Source organism: Saccopteryx leptura, chromosome 10 (genome assembly GCF_036850995.1).
Source record: "Saccopteryx leptura isolate mSacLep1 chromosome 10, mSacLep1_pri_phased_curated, whole genome shotgun sequence".
Lineage (NCBI taxonomy): Eukaryota > Metazoa > Chordata > Mammalia > Chiroptera > Emballonuridae > Saccopteryx > Saccopteryx leptura.
The window spans coordinates 22,217,743-22,235,825 of record NC_089512.1 but is presented as its reverse complement, the minus strand read 5'-3'; the positions used below and the strand labels follow the sequence as shown (position 1 = coordinate 22,235,825).

Below are 18,083 nucleotides of genomic sequence, written 5' to 3'. Positions count from 1 at the left end.
CAAACTCCTCCGCTTAACATACTCAGAATAGCAAGGTGTGATCCATTTGGGGGTAGCGTGTCCTGATCCCCATTGCGTGCTAACCAGCTTATTGGACAGCCCAGGAATTGTAAAGGGATTCAGAGGTTCACAGAGGTAGAAAATGGCAGAAAGAACCGATGCCTTCAGGGCTGGGGGATTAAAGGGGAGAAATCAGGATAATAAAATACAAATACTTGCAGAAAGGGATCCTAGACCTCTGAGGAGGGCGCGCCGGCTGGCAGGCTGTGCTGGTGTCTCTGAAGGAGGCATGAAGATGCCAACGCTGGGCTTGCAGAGAAATTGCCAGATGGAGTCACCTGCCCTTACTGGAACCAGTTGCTGCTCCCAGGGTGAAGAGTTGTCTCGGGGGCCATGCGGACAGATTAGGATGCAAGTAAGGATCCCGGTTACCTCTTCTCCTCCTGCCTCTGACTTCTAGTGGGAGCCCTCCCCCCAGCAGACCTACAAGGGAGCCCATTGGCCCAGGAGGAATAGGTGTGTAGAGGCCCCGCCCCAGTAGACCATTCAGTGGGGGGAGTTAGAGGAGAAAGATCATGAAGTTAAAACCAACCCCGAGAGAGACCAGACCTGTGCACTGACACACAAGAGAAAAAAGGGAGAGAGAGGGAGAGAAAAGGGGGTGAAGAGGGAGAGAAAGCGCGTGCGTTTGAGTGAGCTGGCAAGAACAAGCCTGCATCCAAGAGCTGGCTGGGATTAGGAGCACTTCTACTCAGTTATAGAAATAATCATAATAAAAGGCCTGTATATTTAAGAATGTGGTTCAGGGGAGAAAATATTAAGGGCCCTTATTTAGCTGGGGGTGGGGTAGTGATTAAGTTCTGAAGTCAGGGCATTCGGGGAAAATAAAATGTAAGCCCTGGAATCCCACGCTAAGACTGCGACAGTGTTGAGAACACAGATCTGTGTCTCTCGTCTCCTGCTCATTCTGTGACACACACCTGCTTCCCGAGTGGAACACAGGTGGAAAACCTCACGCCTGCCCCATTTATCTTATGACTTTCCCCTTGCTTTCTCACCCAGCATGAAGAGAGGACTTCTTGTAAGTGACATGTATGTGTGCCGCTCTCCGTTCTAAGTTGTACTGGGCGTGTCCTGAGCACTCTCACATGTGGCATACGGAGACCCTATTAACCCTAAACGTGGCATTGTTGTATTTCATTCACTGCAAAGCCCTCCCATGCACAGGGAGGTGAACTGATGGGCTGTGGGCACAGTCAGTGAATGCTGGAACCTGGACTTCCAACTCAAGTGTATCTTTTTCTAAAGCTTAAGCTCTCTAATGAGCATAGTCCCACTCTCGTCTTGAAGGTTCGGTCCTGACTTCATGCCTAGGGCAAATCATGTCATCTCCAACATCAAAATGAGGGGCCTAGGCAACGTCTTTCTGATACAGTAGACCTGCAATGTCCATTATGGCTGCTACTGTATGAGGGCAGTTATTTACATTTAATTAAAAGGAAATAAATTAAAATTTCAGTTTCTCAGGCACACTAGCCACGTTACCAGAGCTCAGTAGATCCACGTGGCTAGGGACCACCACATTAGACAGAACAGACTAACTTCCACCCTCGCAGACAGTTGTGCGCTAGACCTGTCGTGAGAGCAAGACTCTGAAACGTAGTGAACAGACCCAGCTCTGCACCTACCTAGCTCTGCGCCTCACTCACTGTGCCTTCGTTTTCACATCTGTATAATAGGGATTGTCAAGGCAGTTCCTCACAGGCCTCAGGTGAAGGTTAAATAAGCCACTCTAAATTTCTTAACGTTGTACCTGGTGCATCATGAATTCTCAGAATGTGTTCCCTAAAGAGAGAAAAGTCCTCTTGGCTCTAACCTTATGCAACTTTCTAAACACTCTACGATCGCCATTTACCCCCTGATATTTTCATTTGGGGATGATGGGAAGGAGTTTGAAAGAGGGTAACAGGTATCTTGATCATTTATGTCTGGAGTGCTTCGTGGAGTCAAGGGACCCTCCATTAATTCACAAGATTGTTTTATTAAACATATGTTTCTAGAACTCATACCATGCATCGGGTTCTGATCTCAGAACTATACACATATTCCCTCATTTAACCCTCCAAGCAAGCCTATCGGGTAGGTGTTCTCCACTCTGATTTTTTAATATCCTCACATTTCTATGCAAGGATATTATATCCTATATAATATATAGCAGGGGTCCCCAAACTTTTTACACAGGGGGCCAGTTCACTGTACCTCAGACCATTGGAGGGCTGCCAAATACAGTGGTCCTCTCACTGACCACCAATGAAAGAGATGCCCCTTCCAGAAGTGCAGTGGGGGCTGGATAAATGGCCTCAGGGGGCCGCATTGCAGATACCCTCCACCTTTTATGATGTGGCAAAAAGCTAAAGAAGTTATTAAAACTGGCCCAGCAACACAGAGCTAATGCAGGGCGAGAGCTGGAGTTCTAACCCTGGTCCTATTCCAGATCCCACGCCCTGCGTCTTGATCTCTATTAATGGGGAGGATGTCACTTTTGCATATTGAAGTGTAAATAAGGTAGGAATGAAAAAATATATAAACACATTGCCCTAGGAATTAAGAGGGCAGAGGGATTACTCCCAGCCTAGAGGGTCATGACAGTCCCCTTTGAAGAGGTAGCATTTGAAATGGAGCTTGAATGTGAATAGGGTGTGGGCAGGTGGGATGTGGGTGAAGATTACAGGCAGAGGGAGGGGCACAGGCGAAGCCTCTGGCATGGTGAGGACACCGTTGAGTAGTTCACAGTGTCGGGCCAACAAGGGGGACCTGCCTGGATGGGAAGGGATGTTTTGTCACCAACTTTGGTTAGAATTACTAGGGAATGGTCATAATCAAAGGCAGTCGTACTCTTAGTTTTATTACTGCTTTCAAGTTCTTTGCAGACAATGTGCCCTCTTCAGTATGTGTGCCAAGGACAGACCGCTCCCACCGGCCCCAGCCCTTTTATGCTACTGGTAACTGGATTTGCTGGGATAAGTTCTCTTGAGTGCCTTTTTCTCTCTGCCTTTCTTGGTAGCACTCTTGAGTTCCCCTGGTTCTCAGCCTGTGTTCTGCACTGGTGTGCCACCCATCCTGTGTTCCAGGGGAGATAGGTTCTATGAAGGACAGAGGGGTAGCCCTGGCTTGTTCCATGAGCCTGGGGAGAGTAGGGTGACAAGCAGAGCCAGGTGACTGTCATGCTCCATTTCTGGAGCTCCTCTGCCCCCAGCAGCCTCGCTGGGATAGAAACTTTCTCCAGGACCCCAGTGATGCGTTAGCACCAACAAGCGATGCTAGATTGAGCTAAAGGGCATGGACCTCAGGCTGGAGGAATCCTCTTAGAGATTTCTTGCTTGGTGAAGTTGAAGATTGAAATCACTGAAGAGAAGACCAGGTGGTTGTTGATATCCTTCCTACCCCGGCCCCTGGCCCAACCCCCTGATCACTGCCCCCAGGCAAAGGCAACAGGAGGACCTCCTGCTAATTCTCAACTGCATTTTGCTCTCTGTTATGTAGTATTTCAGTGACCAGATCCACTGAGAGCTGGGGCCAGGCTGGCTGAGGCTCTCAAGGAGCTGTTTGAGTTCAGGTGCCCCCCCATGGCCATGGAATGATGGTTCCTGACCTTGCAGAGCTTTGAGACCTCTGGGGGGGTCTTAGAAATCACCTCAAGCCTCCCATCGAGGATACGACTGCCTGGGGGCGTTCCGGGGACAGGTAGCAGGTAGAGTATCCTTTCTGACTTTTACTCTCTCGCGTCCTCCCTTCCCGCCTTTCTGCGTGTCTCTCGCTCTGTCGTGTCCCTTTCTCCTCAAGGTTCCGCAGACCAGTGATGCAGGGGTATTTATTTTATGTTCTTGTCAACAGAGGTATCGTGGATGGAAAGGTGATGGGTCCCCTGAAGAGCTCACTACAAGATCTCAAAGATTCCAAGCCACCCGCTGCTCCAAAGTATAAAGCCAACCTTCTGGAGAGGAGGCAGGAAACAAGCCTCGAGGAGGTGAGGAAACACCACTCTTCTCTCCGCCCTTGACCCCATCAACCTTTAGGTATCAGATGGTTTGGGCCCAGCATTGAGGGCTTTCTCCTGTGTGTCCTTTCACAGGCTCTGTTTTTTTTTTTTTTTTTTGGCCAGAGGACAGACCTCCTTCTCAGGTGTAGTGGGACACTGCCGGAGGACAATGAGGAAGATGCTTCTGGTCCCCAGAACAGAAACACAGCAGCTGGAACCAAGAAGCACCTAGCGTGGGACCCAAGCCCAGCCACCCTGCAGACAGACGGCGCTGTCCGAGCTATGGTTCCCAACTGGACTGTTTTTGCTTTGCCATCACCTGTATAATCCTCAGTTCTGGGGGTTTTTGATTGGTTGGCTTTCTTTCTTTGCCCCACCCCCTCCCCCACCCCCACCCCCATCTTTTCTTTTTCTTCTCTTGGCCCTGGGAATTGTAAGAAAAAATTGCTTTAGAAAGTATAATCCTGTTGCTGACATTAGTCTTGTTTATGAACAAATTCTGTCACTGGGGATTTTCTGCTTTGCAATCCCGGGTTACCTAGTAAATGGGGCTGCGTGGTTTGATTTGTGTAGTACTGATCCTAAGATTAAAAATACATTTTCTTTCTTGCTTTTTTTTTTTTTTCCTACGTTTGGATTCAGGTAATGTCCTGAATCACATTTGCTTAGCTACTGAAGTGATCTCAATGTGGTATCACTTGGATTTGAAATATAATCAAACATATATTATACCAAGGGCGCTTGCACACTATTTGATATATATGTTACGCTACAAAGGAACAAAAACCTAATAGGTTGAAATTTAATTCCTGTCTGACACTGCAGCTAGAATGGGGGAGAAATTGCACACATCAAAAATGGCTTCCAATACCGTGAATGTAAACTAACCAACAGTAAGTGGACAGTTTTGAAATGCCCTTTTCTAAGGCAAAGCAGAAACTGGAGATGAACCGACCTCGTCCACAGACTTCCTCGGGGGTGCCTGTGCATCTACCCACTTTGAAGAGGACAAGGTGTGCTTTTCTGTTGGGGCTTCCGGAAACTGTGGTTTTCCTGACTTATGTTCTGTAACTGTGCCTACCTTGCAATAAAATGCCTTGAGTTGACTCAGCAACAAGGTCTCTGTCAATTTCCTGCAATACTGTGTCCTTCCTCAGTGGCTTTGTAAGAAAGTCCGGGGTAGATACCTATGAGCGGTGGACCCTGCCAAAGATCTCGGCGGGGTGCCACCTTATTGCTCTGTCTGAAGTGTCACTAGAACTGTCCGTTGTCTACTCATGGGGCTGTGTGTGTGGTCAATGTCTCTACTCTTTGTGTTATAGTTAACTCGACATCTCTAGTCATGGCATAGCCCTGTCACAGTGGGGTGATGGCCCTGCCACCACTGTCCAGTTCTGCAGCCCACACTGAGTTTCCTGACACTCGAGCACAAGCCGCCAGCTCTCCGCACCCTAGTGGCCACCTGTGTAAAATGGGGATAACGACACTGCCGACGGTGGCAGTGATAAGCGCCTGTAAAAGGGACATGACATGGATGGTACTTGATACATTGTCAACACCCTGGGATGCGGCAGCACGCAACAAAAGGTGGTTCTTCTACTGGTTAATAAAAAATGAAAAGAACACTTGAGTTCCTTAGAGTTGGGCTTTGATTGCGAACGCGGAGTCATCTCTGAGTGGCTTCATAGGCCCTCCTTACTTAAAGCCATTAGAAAAAACAGGTGGAAATTCGGGGGACAGAAGTAGGGAGAAGAGGATCTGCCCTTCCCTACCTTGACCATGGACCTAAATACCCTTGTTCCTCCTTCGGTGGCACTGGGCAGGTGTTGTATCTCCTTTACCGAGATGACACTGCTGCTTTTCTAGACAGTGACAATTACCCTGCACATAGAGAGATGTATGAGATGTCAACTGTCTCACGTGTTTGCAACACTGGGTCTGTACTACCAGAAGGCAGGTGTTTTTTCTAAATTCTGACAAGAAAGTCTCATTCACTATGGGGAAGAATTAGACCCATCTCGTCACTGTATGTGCCATTTGAGTAGAAAGCACTCTGAGAAAACCCCAGCACCCTCCACCACCACACCTGAGAGCTCAGGAGAAACAAAATGTGAAGCAGAGAAAGATGAGGGCGAAGATCATTCATTTCGTGGTGGGTGGCTTACGGGGTACTTGTCCTCTGGTTGCCGTGGGATGAATTCTGGTCCTGCAGATATTAATCCTGGACTTCAAGCTGTATATAGTAGCCGTATTTTCTACTTTCTACCGTGAAGTCGTTAAACTGGCTATAACAATATAACAGCAAGTGACAGTTATTAAGTAATTAGCATATGTTGATCACTGGGCAAAGCACTTTACAAGCACATTTAATTTGTCCCATTAATTGGCTCACTTTTTTTTTTTTTTTCCTTTTTAATTTTTCTGAAGCTGGAAACAGGGAGAGACAGTCAGACAGACTCCCGCATGCGCCTGACCGGGATCCACCCGGCACGCCCACCAGGGGCGACGCTCTGCCCACCAGGGGGCGATGCTCTGCCCATCCTGGGCGTCGCCATGTTGCGACCAGAGCCACTCTAGTGCCTGGGGCAGAGGCCAAGGAGCCATCCTCAGCGCCTGGGCCATCTTTGCTCCAATGGAGCCTCGGCTGCGGGAGGGGAAGAGAGAGACAGAGAGGAAGGCGCGGCGGAGGGGTGGAGAAGCAGATGGGCGCTTCTCCTGTGTGCCCTGGCCGGGAATCGAACCCGGGTCCTCCGCACGCCAGGCCGACGCTCTACCGCTGAGCCAACCGGCCAGGGCTAATTGGCTCACTTAATTGACACAATAACTGCATGAGGTAGGTACTCTGAACTCATATTACCTGGATGGGAAACTGAGGCATGCAATGGAGAGAGAATTGGTCCGGCCCCTCCAGTGTGTGAGTGTCATAGCCGGGATGCAAGGTCTTCCTGACCCCGTAGCCCGGGCCCTTTCCTGCTGTGCTCAGCTGCTTCCTACCGGCCTTGTCTGCTTTTCTGGCTTCTGACTTGGAACCTCACCTTTGGAAATTGCTTCTATCTTGGGGCTATTAATTAGTATCCTCTCCTGCCTGATTCCCACAATTATTGTCTGAGTTCTTGGCAAATGTGTAACAATCCGTTGCAAATCACTGTGGAAAGTAGTCTTTAATTTTTAAAAAAATTAGCATTTATAAAATGTAAAGTATATATTAAAAAAAAAAAAAACAACTTCCGAAATGGGCCCAGGTTCAGTCCACCTTATGCTGGATTCTACGTCTATTTAGCCTTCTGTGGTTCCAGCACACCATCTCAAGGGGAAGTCCTAACTGGATGCGAATGTTGATCCCAAGAGCTATCTCAAGGGTAAATGAGGGAGCACTGTGACCATCTTAGATTTCTGAGCAAAATGATACCAACACTGACCTTAGTTCCTCAAGTCTGTATCAAACAAACAACATTCATGCCAAGAGGAAAATAACATCTTCCCAGTTCCCCCAAAACAGCTTATCCAGAAGGTGGTGTTATTGTGTATCTGTTTGAAGGACCCCAGGAGTTGAAAGCAGTTACATATTTGCAGACAGAATGTACAGGATACACTTGGTGCCTTGTCCTAAGTGTTTCTAAGGGCTTTCTCTGTTTGGGGCACCTGCATCCATCTGAGGCTGGAAGTCCTGGGGTTTTTAGTACTGTAGGCCAGCGGTTCCCAACCTTTTTTGGGCCACGGACCTGTTTAATGTCAGAAAATATTTCCATGGACCGGCCTTTAGGGTGGGATGGATAAATGTGTCAATGTGAACGAGATAAGCGTCAAGAGTGAGTCTTAGACGAATATAACAGAGGGAATCTGGTCATTTTTAAAAAATAAAACATCGTTCAGATTTAAGTATAATTAAAACAGAAATAATGTAAGTTATTTATTCTTTCTCTGCGGACTGGTACCAAATGGCCCACAGGTCGGTACCGGTCCGTGGCCTGGGGGTTGGGGACCACTGCTCTACGCAATGAGACTAGTCCTCAACCAAGACTGGAGAAAATTGGTATATAAATACCCCAAATTCCTCCCCCTTTGGGTGGACCCACTAAGGCTCGTGCTCCACTGGTTCTTGGTTCGCCGGAGAGGTGACACACTGGTTGCCCATGGTGGGAACGAGTTTGTTAGCTTCCTGTCGTTGGTTGCCTTCCATTCCTCACCCCACAACCACACCTCTCAACCAATGTTTCCTGGGAGCACCTCCCTGGTAAGGATTTGATTTAAATATAAACTCCTGTCTTAGGGTCTGCTTCTAGGGGTGGGAGCCCAAGTGAATTAAAAATTCTGGCTCTGGTCAGTTATAGAAATAACCATGTCCCCAAAGAAAATGGCAGCAATATTATTCAGGACTAAGCAGTCTCTTGTCTTGTGCTTCTACTGGTGGTGCCTGTGCTACGTTAGAAACTGGCAAGAAGACCTTATAAATCAGAGACCCGCATGACAGAGAACAATTTCCTTCCTGTGAAACAGGCATCTCCATGGCTATGAGATATTTTTTTCTTTAAATGAAGGACTCAACGAACGTATGAGACCAGGGCCAGACTCACCTCCTGGCAAATCAAATTACAATTCAGCAGCTAGAACAAGTAATTAAATATAAGGGGGAAATGGGAAAAGGAGAGAGTCCCAATCCGCAAGCCCCCGTTCACCTCTCAAGGACTCCTCGTTGCCTTTGAATAACTTCCGCTTCAATTAACATCGATTGAGCATGCCTGAAGTGCCTGGCTCTTGTCAAATTCCATTACAAGAGTCTCCAAGACACTCTCTGAGAGCCTTTGTTGTGCGGGGACATTTCTGGAGGAATATCGAATATTGTGTGGAGTAGCTAAGGCATTGATCAGGATTGTTATACAAGACGTTTGCTTTTTCTGGCAGGGCGGTTTTCTCTAAGTTCAAGTTAGGATGCTCTGCAAAGCATGTCAGACTGACCCACAATTGCTTCTTTCTTAAGAGAAGTGTTGAAAATGTCAACCCTGTAAAGTAAGACAATGTGTCCTAATCTGTGTGAGAGGCATCTAACCCCTGATTTATTCGTATCGAGGTTGGGAGGAAGATGCACAAAGAAACGTATTTCTTACGTGGGGTTCTTTGTAAGGACTTCGATGTTTGTGTTACCAGAGATGTAAATGAAATTAGAGTATGTGCCAGATTTTGCCTTATCTCTCTTCTCTTTGCTAAGGTCTTGAAAGGTAGAGCTATCTATTTTTAATGCAAGAATAGGGTAAGACTCCTAGTAGGAAAAAAAATTAGAGAAAAATCTTAGGATCTTAAATGAGCAATGCCCTGGCTGGGTACTCCGTGGTTAGAACCCCAAGGAATCCCCAGTCAGGGCACATACAAGACTCAACCAGTGAATGCATAAATAAGGGAAACAGCAAATCAATGTTTCTCTTTCTCTCTCTCAACTCAATCAATATATAAAAAATTTAATGACCAAGGACCTTTTATAGAGAGAAAAACACTTACTACTATTGGTACCTTTTCCTGCCCACATTTTAAATCCCATTAATTTTTTTTATGCTAAACATTAAAATGCTACTTTGGTCACTAATAAAACATACTTTATGAATCATATCACCATAAATATTTAAAGCTGATTACAAATGTAAGTAGACAAAGTATCTTAAATATTTCAGTAAAATCTTTTATCAATTTCATTTAAAAGCTTGACAAACTTTAAAAGTAGGCGGCAAGCATGTGTGTGCACACACAAACACAAACAAATAATCAGTAGAATTCAAAATTATTACATTTAACTGATTAAGAGGTATTTATGCTATAAGCTTGATTTATGCCTTTATTATTTATAACTTTGTTTTGTTACTTCCTTTTTTTTATTATTCTCAATGTTTATATAAAGATATTCATTGAGTTACAATTATCTTGCTAGACTCAAAAGAACAAAAACGGAGTCTCAGAGCAGCTGAGTTTATAGATTTAGGATTATCAGCCACTTGGTTTTTTGGTTGGCACCTGGAATCTTAGTGGATCTCTTCAAAGTTGATTCAGTCCTGGGCTGATGTTTACTGACCTGAATTTTTTCTTAAACATCGGTTCAGTTGCTATGTCAATGAGTTGTTGGAAGCCCTTGTCTTGTGCTAGCACTGCAGAGCGCCCCGAGAGCCTCCATGTCCGTCAAATCCTAGTTCCAGGCAGTGAGCCCTTCACTTCGTGATGCCTTCCTCTCCCAGTACTTTTTAATACAACACGCCCAGAGGTTTCTTCATCTCGAGGGTGAAAGGAGGGATCTGGGCAGCTGTTCATGCATCGGCTTCCCACGCACTCCTGGACTCTCTACCAACATGCGCTTGGCCATAAGAAAACATTGCTTCTTTGGTCCATCAAGAAAAATCCCCTACTTTCTTGAGTTATTTGATTTAAAATTCACTATCGCTTTTCTTTTCCATTTACTGGGAATAAATATATACACATATGTTAAAATGTACATCAAATAAAAGTACCAGAGAATCAATATATAAACACACACACACACACACACACACGTACCAGAACATACATCTGTCTATCTATCTATCTATCTATCTATCTATCTATCTATCATCTATCATTTATCTATCAGTATATATATATATATATAATCTCTAACCTACTTATTAAAAATATTTCTAAAATTTTTTTTTGTTGTTTTTTAACTAGCTTTTTGTATACCATATACTTTTACATTGTTGCATACTATTATGGACTCAAGGCTTGTTATAGACATAAGTTATCCCAGTGAACTATGATATTCTTGTTGCTTAATTTATTGCAATGTGGGCGCATCCTTTAGTATTCTCCCCTGACTTTTCAGCATTACCCTTGAGACGTTTTTGGAAGTCTCTAGCTTAAAGGGAACAAGACATGCCATACCTTTATTGATTTTTCTCTGCTATTAGCTAAGATTTTAGTCCTTGAGAAGCCCTGACTTCTATTAATAGAGAATAGCACTAGGATTGCCTATCCTCAGGAATATGGTGGTGACAGGCGAAATTATACCATTTTTGACCGCTGCAAAGAAAATGCTGGTACAGTATATATTTTTAACATCACAAAGTTTCATTGCCATTTTCTGATATGAGTACAAACATTATGACCTGTTGTAAATTTTTATCCCATATTAATTTTTAAATTTATTATTTTTTAATTTTTCAATTGCAGTTGACGTTCACTATTATAGTAGTTTCAGGTGTACAGCATAGTGGATAGACATCTGTATAACTTATGAATTGATCTCCTCACTAACACTATTACCCACCAGGCATCATACACAGTTATTATAATATTTTTGACTATGGTATATTCCCTATGTTGTACTTTAGACCCCATGACTATTTTGTAACTGCTAGTGTGCACTTCTTTATTTTATTTTATTTTTTATTTTTTAAAGATTTTATTTATTCAATTTTCAGAGAGGAGAGAGAGAGAGAAAGAGAGAGGGAGAGGAATGGGAGGAGCAGGAAGCATCAACTCCCATACATGCCTTGACCAGGCAAGCCTAGGGTATCGAACTGGCAACCTCAGCGTTCCAGGTCAACGCTTTATCCCACTGCGCCACCACAGGTCAGGCTAGTGTGCACTTCTTAAATCCCTTCACTTTCTTCACCCAGCCTTTGCCTTCTTCTCTAGTCTGGCACCCAGATTGTTCTTACTATCTATGAGTCTGTTTCCGTTTTGTTTGTTTATTATGTTTTTTAAATTCCACGTATAACTGAAATCATATGGTACTTGTTTGTCTCTGGCTGACTTATTTCTCTTAGTGTAATACTCTCTAGGTCTGTACTTGTTGTCCCAAATGGTAAGATTTTATTCTTCTTTATGGCTGAGTAACATTCCATCATCAATATTAATTTTTCAAATGTATTTTTATTATACCATGCCCTTGGTTATTATCCACTCACACTATAATCATAATTCTTTCTTATTTGTGGTAGCTGTTTTATTGATCACTAGTTTGTGGTTCTCTTATTGACAAACCTAAGCCAGGATCCAAGTGGAGACAGGTGTGAATACAGCAGTAATAGGAGTTTTCTCGTCTGTGAAAGGAATGCTTTGCATATGAGGTTTAGGATTGAGATTTTTGTCCTGTGGGCAATGATATGCTCCTTGGAATTTTTATCATTGATCTAACAGTGTTTCTCAAAGTAGAATTGCCAGGGAAGGGGGGTGTGTGTTAAAACATAGGTTGCTGGACCTCTCTTCCAAGTTTCTTACCAGCTGACCTGGGATGGGGCTGGAAAGTGTGCATGTCTCACTAGTCCCAGGTGTGGCTGATGCTGTTGGCCGTGAGACCACACGCTGAAGACCACTGGTCTAAGGAACATAAAGTAAGATTTGCTGTCTAGGTAGGGCTAGCCTTTGGAGCCTTGTACTAAGAGGTTATTAATCAAGTTGGAGATTAAGAAAAGCTACTAAGGCCCTGGCCGGTTGGCTCAGTGGTAGAGCGTCGGCCTGGCATGCAGAAGTCCAGGGTTCGATTCCCGGCCAGGGCACATAGGAGAAGCGCCCATCTGCTTCTCCACCCCTCCCCCTCTCCTTCCTCTCTGTCTCTCTTCCCCTCCCGCAGCGAGGCTCTATTGGAGCAAAGATGGCCGGGCGCTGGGGATGGCTCCTTGGCCTCTGCCCCAGGCACTAGAGTGCCTCTGGTAGCGACAGAGCGACGCCCCGGAGGGGCAGAGCATCGCACCCTGGTGGGCAGAGCATCGCCCCTGGTGGGCGTGCCGGGTGGATCCCGGTCGGACGCATGCGGGAGTCTGTCTGACTGTCTCTCCCCGTTTCCAGCTTCAGAAAAATACAAAAAAAAAAAAAAAAAAAAAAAGAAAGAAAGAAAGAAAGAAAGAAAGAAAGAAAGAAAGAAAGAAAGAAAGAAAGAAAGAAAGAAAAGCTACTAAGTAACAACTTCTAGAAAGATGAGTCTTTGAGTTATAAACATTGGGATGATCATTGTGAATCTTGGATCTTCAACCAGGTTCACCATGTACTCCTTGTTTTCACTCTCTCTGGGCAACTCGGCTTATCAGCTGTGGATCTTACATAGAGACTGACGTGCAGAGAGATATAGAAATCTCTATTTAAAACAACAGAATTTTATAATTCATGTAGAAAATTATTTTCATCATAAAGAAACACTAATGAAATTTTTTTTCCAAAAAATAGTTTTGAAGGGGAAAAGAATTCACATGAAGGGATGATGTTTTATCTCTTCATCCAGATCACATTTTGATTTTATCTTAAGGTTGAAGTGCGTACACGTCGTCTCCCCTTACCTGGCGTCTGCTGGAGCAGAAAGCCTGCCCTCCTAAGTGTTTAAGCAAATGCCAGGTAGGCTGTCACTTCAGGATGAATAATAAACAGCCCTAACAAATGGATGTTGTGGGTGACATTAATAAGACATTTGCAATCCTGCAGGAAGAATCAGGCTGGAAGATAAACAGATGCATTTATTTCTACTATTGTTAGGCATTTGAACTTCTGACACAGAGCAGGTGTTCAGTCTATTTTGGAGACACCTGACAAAAGTCCTTTGTTTTCTCATTCTTCTGCCTGCCCCCCCCCCCCAAATATAGACGTTCCTCCAGGTTCTGCCTTCTCTCTTTGTTCCTTGATTATCTATTTTTTTCTATGGTGAATTATAATTATTTCACACGCTTTAAATTATTATCTCTAGAAGGGATGATTTCACCCATCTAACCTCTACTCACCCCCTCCCCCCAAAAAGGAAGAAAAAAACTTTGAGAATTTTCATTTCCAAGTGACTGGTAGGACATCTTTATTCATAGGTCCTTCTGGCAACCCAAACCACCTGCCTATAGCCGGACTCGGCACTTCCTCTTATAAACTCAACTTATTTTCTTTTCTCCCTGAATCTCAGTCATGTTATCCATCTTAATAAAATCTCCCGCTTTATCATCCCAGACATTCACAGGATTCTGCCTCCAGTACATCTCTGACGTTGATATCTTGATTCCATCTTCTACGGGTAAAACTGTGTCTTAGGCACCCAATGCTGCCGCCGTTCAAATGGTTGGTAAAGCCTTTTACATGATTTTCTCATTTTCGGTCTGTCTCCACGGCCATCCATCTTGAATATCGTTGCAACACAGATTTTCCCAAAGATGGTGTCCCTGATTATGACTCTGTCCTGGTCTAGAATCTTTCATGACTCCCAGTGTGTGAGGACATATATCCAAACTTTTTGCCGTGCCATTCCAGACTTCCTAATATACAGCCCCCACCTTGCTCACTCATGTCTCACAGACAGACCCTCTCATTCCATTGGTCTAATACCCGTCTTTAAAGATGCCTGTCAAGGCCCTGGCCGGTTGGCTCAGCGGTAGAGCGTCGGCCTCGTGTGCGGGGGACCTGGGTTCGATTCCCGGCCAGGGCACATAGAAGAAGCGTCCATTTGCTTCTCCTCCCCCCCCCCCCTCTGTCTCTCTCTTCCCCTCCCGCAGCCAAGGCTCCATTGGAGCAAAGATGGCCCGGGCGCTGGGGATGGCTCCTTGGCTTCTGCCCCAGGTGCTAGAGTGGCTCTGGGCGCAGCAGAGCGATGCCCTCTGCCCCCTGGTGGGCAGAGCTTCGTCCCTGGTGGGCGTGCCGGGTGGATCCTGGTCGGGTGCATGTGGGAGTCTGTCTGACTGTCTCTCCCCGTTTCCAGCTTCAGAAAAAAAAAAAGATGCCTGTCAATGTAACCTTTTGTTTGTGTCCTTCTTTTCTCATATCATCTCCTTTTTTCTACCTATTGATCCAACATTTTTGGAAGATACGTAATGAATGTTACCTGAATGTCCAAATCCTGCTGTATGTCTCTAAGGGAAATATTGAGATGGACACTCTTGGCAAATCTGTGCTGTTTATGAGACAGAAAATATCTGAGAACCAGGCACTGTGCCAGGTATTGGGGCCACACTCATTTAGGCTCTCATCCAGCTTAGGTTCTAGATGGAGGAAAAAGACAAGAAATAAACTTGATACAGATTGTGATTTTTACTAATTAGAAAACAGAGTGATGTGACAGAGTTGTGGGTATAAGATGTATGTGATTAGAGGGTTTCTCTGAGTAAAGGACAATTAAACTTAGACCTGAAAATTGAGGAAAAGCTAATAAGACAGAGAACTGAGGAACAGTGTTCTAAGTTGAGGAACAGCATGTGACAAGCCTTGAGGCAGGAATGAGCTTGGCTCATTTAAGGGAGAGATAAATGACTGCTGAGATGGAAAGAGATACAAAGGAAGGTTGTATGAAATGAGACTGAAGGGGACGGCAGCTAGATCATGTTGGGCCTTGCAAATTATGGGAGAGGGTTTAGGTTTTATTCTAAGCATGATGGGAAAGCATTTATCACCCTAAGGTGTTAACTCCAAAGTGTTCTTTGGAAATTTTAGGTTGGGTTGGTAGCTGGTATAGAGTTGGGTCTAAAAAATTCCTTTTGCTTTGTGGTCTAGATCCAAGCAAGTCAACTTATCACCTTGACCTCTTTCCCCACTAGCCATTCCTGTCATTCCTTGGTTCTTAATATCTAATGAGTCTTATGGCAAGAAAAGACAGGAAAGAATAAACAAAAGAATCTCCAAGGAAGGAAAGGACCATCTTACACAATGGCATGGGCAAACTTTCAAAAGACGGAACTTCTAAAAAGACAGGACATCCAAAACGTCCAGGCTGTGTGGGCCCTATAGCTTTTAACTTTTTTACTCATAACACTGTAACTTCTTCTTTTTTTTTTTTTTTTTCTGAAGCTGGAAAAGGGGAGAGACAGTCAGACAGACTCCCGCATGTGCCCGACTGGGATCCACCCGGCACGCCCACCAGAGGCAACGCTCTGCCCACCAGGGGGCGATGCTCTGCCCCTCCGGGGCGTCGCTCTGCCACGACCAGAACCACTCTAGCGCCTGGGGCAGAGGCCAAGGAGCCATCCCCAGGGCCCGGGCCATCTTTGCTCCAATGGAGCCTTGGCTGCGGGAGGGGAAGAGAGAGACAGAGAGGAAGGAGGGGGGGGGGTGTGGAGAAGCAAATGGGCGCTTCTCCTATGTGCCCTGGCCGGGAATCAAACCCGGGTCCCCCGCACGCCAGGCCGACGCTCTACCGCTGAGCCAACCGGCCAGGGCCATAGCACTGTAACTTCTGTGATTGCAGCAAAGCTCCATGCTATATCCACAGACCGAATAGTGATCTGGGCCTGTGTCCCGTGTCAGCATCTCCTCTTAGGGATGGACAAAAGAGGGTCTGGAGCTCTTTCTAAGGAATTCAATTTCTTATTTCCTTTTAAAGAATTTCATGTATCTAACTTAACTTCTTTTTTTAAGAACTTTATTAATTTTTCAGAGAGGAGAGAGAGAGAGAGAGGGAAAGAGGAAGAGAGAGCGAGAGAGAGAGAAGGGGGAGGAGCAGGAAGCATCAACTCCCATATGTGCCTTGACCAGGCAAGCCCAGGGTTTCGAACCGGTGACCTCAGTGTTCCAGGTCGACGCTTTATCCACTGAGCCACCACAGGTCAGGCCAATGTATCTAACTTAAGAAGCGAAAAATATATAATTGTTAAATTGCGTGCCATATTTTAGAAGTCACTGACAGAGGCTCAGAGGTGGTCACACTCCAGACTTATTGCCGTAGCTGTATTTAGTAGCTTTATCTGTCTATTATGTGTGTGTGTGCCTGCTGAGCCTGACATAGTCTGCACCTCTTTTTTCCCCTAAAAGTGACTAACTCTGTTGTGTAACTTACAGGAGTAATCCCTTTTCAAAATCTTAAAGCATCTAACCATTATTTGGGAACTCCGATCTTTTTAGAATTGACTTCTTCATGCAGTTTCAAACTTCACTCTTCTGAGTCTCATGACTGCCGGATCTCTCTATCAGAGAAGATGATTGGTTTGTTAATGAACAACAATAATTTCAAATATCATTTTCCCCAGATTAAAAAAGGTGTTTTTATCCAGACATCACAGCCCTAAAATAAGGAATAGTTAACAACGAATCACTGTCTTATCTGACCTAACATGTTTACTTCAACCAGATTCTAATTCCTGTGTTAGCATCAGAGATCAATTGAGAGTAGTCTATGACTTTAAAAAAATCACCATCTAGGCCTGACCTGTGGTGGTGCAGTGGATAAAGTGTCAACTTGGGAACGCTGAGGTCACTGGTTCAAAATCCTGGCTTGCCTGGTCAAGGCACACATGGGAGTTGATGCTTCTTGCTCCTCCCCCTTCTCTCTCTCTCTCTCTCTCTCTCTCTCTTTCTCTCTCTCTCTCCCCTCTCTATAATGAATAAAATCTTTAAAATTTTTTTTTAAAAAAGAGAAAAAGTATTAAAAAAAAATCACCATCTACATACTAGTAAAATCTCAGGAAAGGAATTTTTTAAAATATCATCCAGTGGTTTTTTTGTTTTGTTTTGTTTTTTTTTTTTTTTTGCATTTTTCAGAAGCTGGAAACAGGGAGAGACAGTCAGACAGACTCCCGCATGCGCCCGACCGGGATCCACCCGGCACACCCACCATGGGGCGATGCTCTGCCCACCAGGGGGCGATGCTCTGCCCATCCTGGGCGTCGCCATGTTGCGACCAGAGCCACTCTAGCGCCTGAGGCAGAGGCCACAGAGCCATCCCCAGCGCCCGGGCCATTTTTGCTCCAATGGAGCCTTGGCTGCGGGAGGGGAAGAGAGAGACAGAGAGGAAGGCGCGGCGGAGGGGTGGAGAAGCAAATGGGTGCTTCTCCTGTGTGCCCTGGCCGGGAATCGAACCCGGGTCCTCCGCACGCTAGGCCGACGCTCTACCGCTGAGCCAACTGGCCAGGGCAAAATATCATCCAGTGTTTAAATTTTCTCTGAAGAGTTGCTGCCAAATGATGCTCCGGCTTCCCTTGGCAACCATGCGTTTCAGGGCAATCACTGTCGTTCGTGGCACTCAGGGCCACCTCTCGGGAGCTCATCCTTTTCATCAGGTGAGACTTTGTGTGTCTGTGAGTTTACCCATGGATCCCAATTCTAACTCAGGAAATTCAAATTCAAAGGCCTATGG

General features: G+C 45.2%; 1 protein-coding gene and 1 non-coding gene across 2 annotated transcripts in view; both read left to right on the top strand.

Annotated features, from left to right (window-relative positions):
* RBMS3 (RNA binding motif single stranded interacting protein 3) overlaps positions 1-18,083 on the top strand; it is a 1,408,740-nt gene that overhangs the window by 173,111 nt on the left and 1,217,546 nt on the right. The gene's annotated exons all lie outside the window — the stretch shown is intronic.
* On the top strand, positions 14,375-14,450 carry TRNAT-CGU (transfer RNA threonine (anticodon CGU)). Its single transcript has one exon. It is a non-coding gene; the product is annotated as a tRNA-Thr (tRNA).